This window comes from Chrysochloris asiatica, unplaced genomic scaffold (genome assembly GCF_000296735.1).
Source record: "Chrysochloris asiatica unplaced genomic scaffold, ChrAsi1.0 scaffold00259, whole genome shotgun sequence".
NCBI classification, from domain to species: domain Eukaryota; kingdom Metazoa; phylum Chordata; class Mammalia; order Afrosoricida; family Chrysochloridae; genus Chrysochloris; species Chrysochloris asiatica.
The window spans coordinates 1,237,477-1,244,678 of NW_006408777.1; the positions used below are offsets into that span (position 1 = coordinate 1,237,477).

Below are 7,202 nucleotides of genomic sequence, written 5' to 3' on the forward strand. Positions count from 1 at the left end.
TTAACAAAGGGAGTTCCAACGATGTGGCCAAGCTGCCAGGGTGTCCCTGAATGTCATCAATCATGTAGCAACTGGCAATGCTTATTAGAAGCTGGTGAGCCAGGTATGAGGCTTGGTGCCAGGATGAGGCAGGCAGAACACAAGAGGTGGTCCCAAAGAAGAGAGTCTAGACCTGAAAGGCAATCAAGATGCAGCAGTAAAAGTCTCAATTATTTCCCAACACTGTTCTGGGTTTGTACCTTCATCTTATGAAGGTTCAAGTGCATCTTTTGAAAGGGAAAACCAAGTCCCAAATTTGTATGACTTAAGGTCTTTGACTCCCATTGGACAAGATGGCAGAGGAGCCAGAGTCCATGATGCAGCTCACACCTTCAACTGCTGCTGGCAGTGAAGGACTTACAGAGGTCTCCCTAGAATCTTCAATCCTGATCCACCTTCTGCTGCAGTCTCCCCAAGGACAGCGGAACCTGCCAGAGACAACAAGAAAAAAACTGACATTCTGCTAAAGGTTGTGGAAGACACACCTACTATGAGTACCTGGACCATTCAAGGACTCATTAACTTCATCAAAAAGTTCCTTAAACTTGTGGCCTTGGAACAGTTGCTTGTTTATGTGAACCAGTCCTTTGCTCCTTCCCCAGACCAGGAAGTTGGAACACCCTATGAGTGCTTTGGCAGTAAACTGGTCCTAATTACTGCAAATCCCAAACTTGGGAAAACAACTTATGACATAAATTGGTCTTCACAAAAGGAGAAATTCTGAAAAGTCTTGGTGCTTAAGGCAAGAGATTTTAAGGATAATGATCTACTACCATCATGTATCTACTGTGACCAATGTTTATACATAAGAAATCATCCAGAGTGGACTCCTCAAAATACACTTTCTACTAATATGCACATCATTATAAAAGATTATAGAGTACACACATTACTACTATAGTCAGTAATCCAGATCTGCCTCCAAGGTCCTGAAAATGAGAATAAGTCTACATAAAATGTTTTACTTGTGCTGCGCAAGACCTTTTTAAAGTGTTGAAGAGCAAAGATGTCAGCTTAAGGACTAAGATGCGCCTGACCCCAGTCATGGTTGATACATTGTAGAAATTATAATTGGTATCAATGAACAACATGTATGTTTTTGTTATTGTTAAGTACCGTGGAGTCAGTTCCAACTCATAGTGATCCTGCACAGGGTTTCTGAAACTGTAAATCTTTACGTGAGCAGAACGCCTTATCTTTCTCCTGCGGAACCTCTGGTAGTTTCGAACTGCTGACCTTGAGGTTGGCAGCCTGACTCATAACCACCACGCTACCAGAGCTCCTTAACAATATGTATAGAGATTGTTAAATGGGAACCTAATTTGCTGTGTAAATTTTCACACACACACAAAAAAAAACACAATAAAATAATTACAATTAAAAAACAAATTTGTATGGCTTAAGACTTACCAAGAAAGAAGGTGAACACCAACTGTATGAATAGGAAAATTTCTAAGAGAAGACAAAAAAGAAGTGTAGAAAGGGTTAAAGATTTTTAAAGTTGGAGAAAGTGACCCAAAATATCCAACATCTCTGGACCATAGTTATAGAAAGATCAAGAGAAATAGCAATGAGGAACATCTCTAAAAGAGCATGAAAAAAATTTGCCCTCCAAGAGCTAAAACAGCAATTTAAAAAAGAAAAAGTAGCTAAACCAATAAGTCACTTGTTCTGTTACTTCAAGAGACTGTTGAAGTATGTTCACCAACACCCAAATTCCAATTACTTTCTGAAGCTAGGTGGGACTATAGTGGGAACTCAACAAACTGGAAAGTTCATCATGTTTGAACTTGAAAGGATGACCAACCTCACACACAGAATAGGTAAACTTTAAGACCCAAAAGGAGTAGTGTCCATACAAATTCTGATAAACATCTCAGTAAAAAGCATACTCATAGTTCCCATCACAAAATACTACTAGTATTTTAATTTATATATCCATTTCTTGTCACCTTAGTTATAAGGGAATTTGTCCCTGAGAGCTAGATCCACATTAAATGTGCTTACATTTTTAAAACTTTGAAAATTCTAAACTGAGTACCTGATGTGGAGCAGTGTATCATCTACTGAAGATAACAGAAAGAGTAGAGGCATCTAGTAACTGAGGCGCAAAACGTCCTCAATGATATTCCCACATTGCTATGTGCCATCATTTGAATTTAAGCATGTAACACTATTGGGTGTGCCTGTACCAGTTCATCTCAAAAGTTTCACATTATAAAACAGTTTGAGGCCTGTAAAAATGGAGAAATTATTTTCTTAGGCCAGATCTGTGCTGCAGTAACACTGGCTATTAAATTGTAAACTGCTACACTATAGCTTAAAATATGAATCACAAAGCAATATGTGCAGTATTCAATGGAACCTCAATTACATTTCCTTCAATTTACTATTTACTACTGCACTTCTGGAGTCCTGGTGTGACACTGTGGGTTAATGTGCCAGACTGCAAAGCCATTTGAACTGCAAGGTTGGCAGTTCAAGTTCACCAGTTGCTCCTCAAAAACCCTATACAGGGTCGCTATGGGTCAGAAATTACTCAATGGCACTAAACAACAACTACTGTACTTCTGGTGTGACACTGTAGGATTAGCACTGGACTTCAGACTACTAGTTCAGCAGTTCAAACCCACCAGATGTTACTCAGAGACCTTATACAAGGTTGCTATGTGTTGGAACAACAGCAATTCTTAATACAGATGGCATTGGTGGTGCAGTGGTAGAATGTGCATCTTCTATGCAGGAGACCAGGGTTCAATTCCAAGCAAAGACACCTCCTGAGCAGCCACCACCTATCTGTCATGGAGACTTGCATGCTGCTATGATGCTGAACACCAAGACTAAAACAGGAAGCAAGACCTGGTGATCTACTTCACAAAATTAATGAATAGAAACCATATGGGTTACAATAGTGTGGGGTCTCCAACGAATTGGGGATTGACTTGAGGGCTGCTTACAATAACATTTTTCATTTACTTTTAAAGCCTTTTTCCAACACTTCTGAGGGTTTTACAGTTTCTTAACCATTTAAACTATGTGGTCCAAAAATCAAATTGCACTCTGGCCATAAATAAATAACCCACAATTCTTTCATTAGAATGATATTAGTCAAGAAATGAAACATTATAACAGAAATAAACTAACAAATTTGATTCTATAAAAAAAAATTAATTTCTGGGAAGAAAACTATCAAAATTTAAATTATAAAACAAAAATAAAAAAATTATTTGCAGCAAATTTGGCAGAAAAAGAGGAAAATATTTATGCAAAACTATCCATGGCAACATCACCAAGAATTCAATCCAATTGTAGAAGTGTCCAAAGTAAACAAATCTACAAGACTGAAAATAAGGAATCAGAAATAGTAATTTATAATCAAGACAACTACAAAGCAATAAGAGGAAAAAGTAGTTACAGAATTCCAAATGACAAGGAAGTCAAATAGATTTTTAAATAAAACAAACTTTTAAATAATGTGGAAGAAATTAATAAATTACAGGGTAACCTCAAAGAAAATGAATACACCTTCACATCAAATCAAGAAAACAGAAAACTGAAGTTTTTGTAAATAATAAAACAACAACAATGAAGAAATGGACAATAAAACATGCAAAATAAAATGAACTCAGTACAGAAAAATACGTTTAACCAAAGAAAACATCAGCACCACAAAAAAACGCACAGCAAAATGACAGCAATTAATTCATACCTATCAAGGAGCTCTGGTAGCATAGTGGTTATGAGTCGGGCTGCCAACCTCTAGGTCAGCAATTTGAAACTACCAGTGGTTCCATGGGAGAAAGATGAGGCATTCTGCTCCCGTAAAGATTTACAGCCTCGGAAACCCTGCGCAGGGTCACTATGAGTCGGAACCGACTCCATGGTACTTAACAACAATAACATCAATAACTATACTAAACATCAATGGATTAAAGGCACCAATAAAAGATAGACAGTAATAGAATAGATGAGAAAACAGGATCTTTCAATATGCTGTCTATATGAGACAGACTTTATACACAAAGAAAAATATAGACTGGAAATCAAGTGATGGGAAAAACTATTATATCAAGTTAATGACAATTAAAAATGAGCAGGAGTGGCAATAGTAAATTCTGGTAAAATCGAGTTTAAGGCAAAAACTAGCATAAGAGACAAAAGAACATTATCTCATGATTAAAGTGTCAATTGAACAAGAGGACATAACCATAGAATTAAAGAAAATGATAACTCTACAATAACTGTTATTATAACTCAAGTGCCACTGAGTTAATTCTGACTCATAGCAAGTAGTAGATGTTAATACACCACTTTCAATAAAGGACAGAACAACTAGAAAGAAACTCAACAGAGACATAGAAGAACTAAACAACACAATCAACCAACCTGACCTCATAAATTTATACAGCCCACTCAACCCAACAGCACATATTTTTTTCCAGTGCACATGGAACATTCTCTAGAATAGATCATATTTTAAGTCACAAAGCAAGCCTCAATAAATTTTAAAACATTGAAATACTACAAAGCAGATTTTCAAATCACATTGCTATAAAATTATAAACCAAGTATAGGAAGATCATGGAAACAAAATCAAATACACAGAAACTGAATAGCACCCTGCTGAAAAGCTAACAGAATAAATTAAAAAATGAAATCAAAATGTTCCTTGAGTCAAATGAGAACAAAAATACAGCATACCAAAAACTTTGGGACAGCAAATGAGTGTATAGAGGATAATTTATAGCAATAAATGCACACAAATAAAAAGAAGATGAAAACATTAACCCAATATTTCCAACAATTAGAAAAAGGCCAGCAGTGTAAGCTTACAATCAACAGAAGAAAAAAAATAAGGACTCTAATGCATGCATCCTAGTGTTAATGTGCTGGACTGCGAGCTCGGTTTGAACCACAAGGTTGGCAGTTCAAGTTTACCAGTTGCTCTTCAGAAACCCTTTATAGGGTCACTGTGGGTTGGAATCAACTTAACGGCATTTCACAACAATACATGCATAAATACATTATCAAACATTGCTAAAATTATGACCGATATCTCACACCATATCACAAGAACAAACTCAATATGTATTATGGACCTAAATGTAAAATCTAGAATTATAAAGATCAGTAATGAAAAAATAGGGGCTCTAATACATGGCATAAATATACTATCAAATATTACTAAAATCATACAAACAGCAGAAGACAAAATAGGTGACTGGGACCTCCTAAAAATGAGAAACTTATGTATATCAAAAGATTTCACCAAAAGAAAAGTAAAAAGGGAGTCAACAGACTGGGGGGAAAGTTTTGAAACAATATATCAAACAAGGGATTAATCTCTAAAATTTATAGAAAATTACAACACCTCTAAAAGAAAAAGACAACCCAATTAAAACATGTACACAGGACATGGACACTTCACCAAAGAATATATTCAGACAGCCAGCAAACATATGAAGAAATGTTCATGATCATTAGCCATTTTGTTGTTGTTGTTGCCATTAGGTGCCATTGAGTCAGTACCAACCCATAGCAACCTTATGCACAACAGAATGAAACACTGCCCGATCCTGGTCCAACCTCACTACTGTTGCCATGCTTGAGTCCATTGTTGTTGTTGTTAAGTGTTGTCGAGTCGATTCCGACCCATAGTGACCCCATATATGGTTTCCAAGGAGCAGCTGGTGAGCTTGAACCACCAACCTTGCAGTTCAAATGACTTTGCAGTCTGATGCATTAGCCCACAGTGCCACACCAGGACTCCCATTAGAGAGATGCAATAAAAACAACAATGTGACATCATCTCACACCAGCATTAATAACAAAGTTCAAAAGAACAGAAAACAACAAATGCAGACAAGGGTGTGGAGAGATCGGAACCCTCGTACAATGCTGGTGGACTGTAAAATGGTTCAATCACTACGGAAAATGGTGTGGTGCTTCCTCAGATAGTTAGAAGTGGAAATACCTTATGATCCAATAATGCCTCTACATGGTAGTTATCTACAAAAAATAAAATCCAGGACACAAGTACATATATGCACAACGATGTTCATTGCAGCACTATTCACAATAGCAAAAAGATGGAAACAGCATAAATGCCCATCAACGGAAGAGTAAACAAACTTTGGTACATACATACACACAATAGAATACTATGCAAGGTTGAAAAATTACCAATCTGCAAAACGCCTTATAACATGGATGAACCTGGAGGACATTATGCTGAGTGAAATAAGACAATCACAAAAGGACAAATATTGTATGAGACCACAGTTGTAAAAACTTAAGAGAAGGTTTTCATACTATAATCAACATTCTTTGAGGGGTGGGAGGTAAGGAAGCTTATTTATTGCCTAGAGAGTAGGCATATGTTAACTGGAGTGATGGGGATGGCAATATACAAAAAGGGGGAGTTTAGAAGAATGATAGAGATAGGTGAAGACACAAGATGATATGCGAATGTTAAATGGAACAGAGGTAAATTGTGATATATCTACAAAAGTGGAACAACAGTGTTATATATGTTTTTAGATAGACAGAGACACAGGCTAAATGGCTATGGGAGGAAGAGTGGAATACATAAATATTTATATATCCCACAAATACGTAGGAGTTTGAGGGAGGACATTTGTGCATGGATAACCACAGGGCCCACCACTTGTCTGTCAGTTTGTTGTTCTGTGGTGGCTTGTAAGTTGCTGTGATTCTGAAAGCTATACCACCGGTATTTTAAATGCCAGCAGGGTCATCCGTAGAGGACTGGTTTCAGATGAGCTCCCAGACAAAGACAGACTAAGAAGAAGGAGTGACGACTACTTTCGAATCTCTAGTCACTGAAAACTTTATGAATAGCAGAGAAACACTGTCAGATATAGTGCCCAAATATGAGACCCTCAGGTTGGAAGGCACTCAAAATGCAACTGGGGAAGAGCTGCCTCCTCAAAGTAGAGTTGACCATGATGACAAAATTGGAGTAAAGCCTGTGGGAGTAAAGCCCATGAGACCTTCATTTTCTGATAGGGCACAATTCAAAGTGAAGAGAAACAGCTGTAAACATCCATTGAAAACCGGAATATGAAATGTACAAAGTATGAATCTGGGAAAAATTGAAGTTGTCAAAATGAAATGGAATGCATAAACATTGATATCTTAGG

The 7,202-nt window shown here is 37.0% G+C and overlaps 1 pseudogene; it reads left to right on the forward strand.

Annotated features, from left to right (window-relative positions):
• The first annotated feature begins 332 nt into the window (after positions 1–332).
• On the forward strand, positions 333–666 carry LOC102822534 (annotated as a pseudogene).
• The last annotated feature ends 6,536 nt before the right edge of the window (positions 667–7,202 follow it).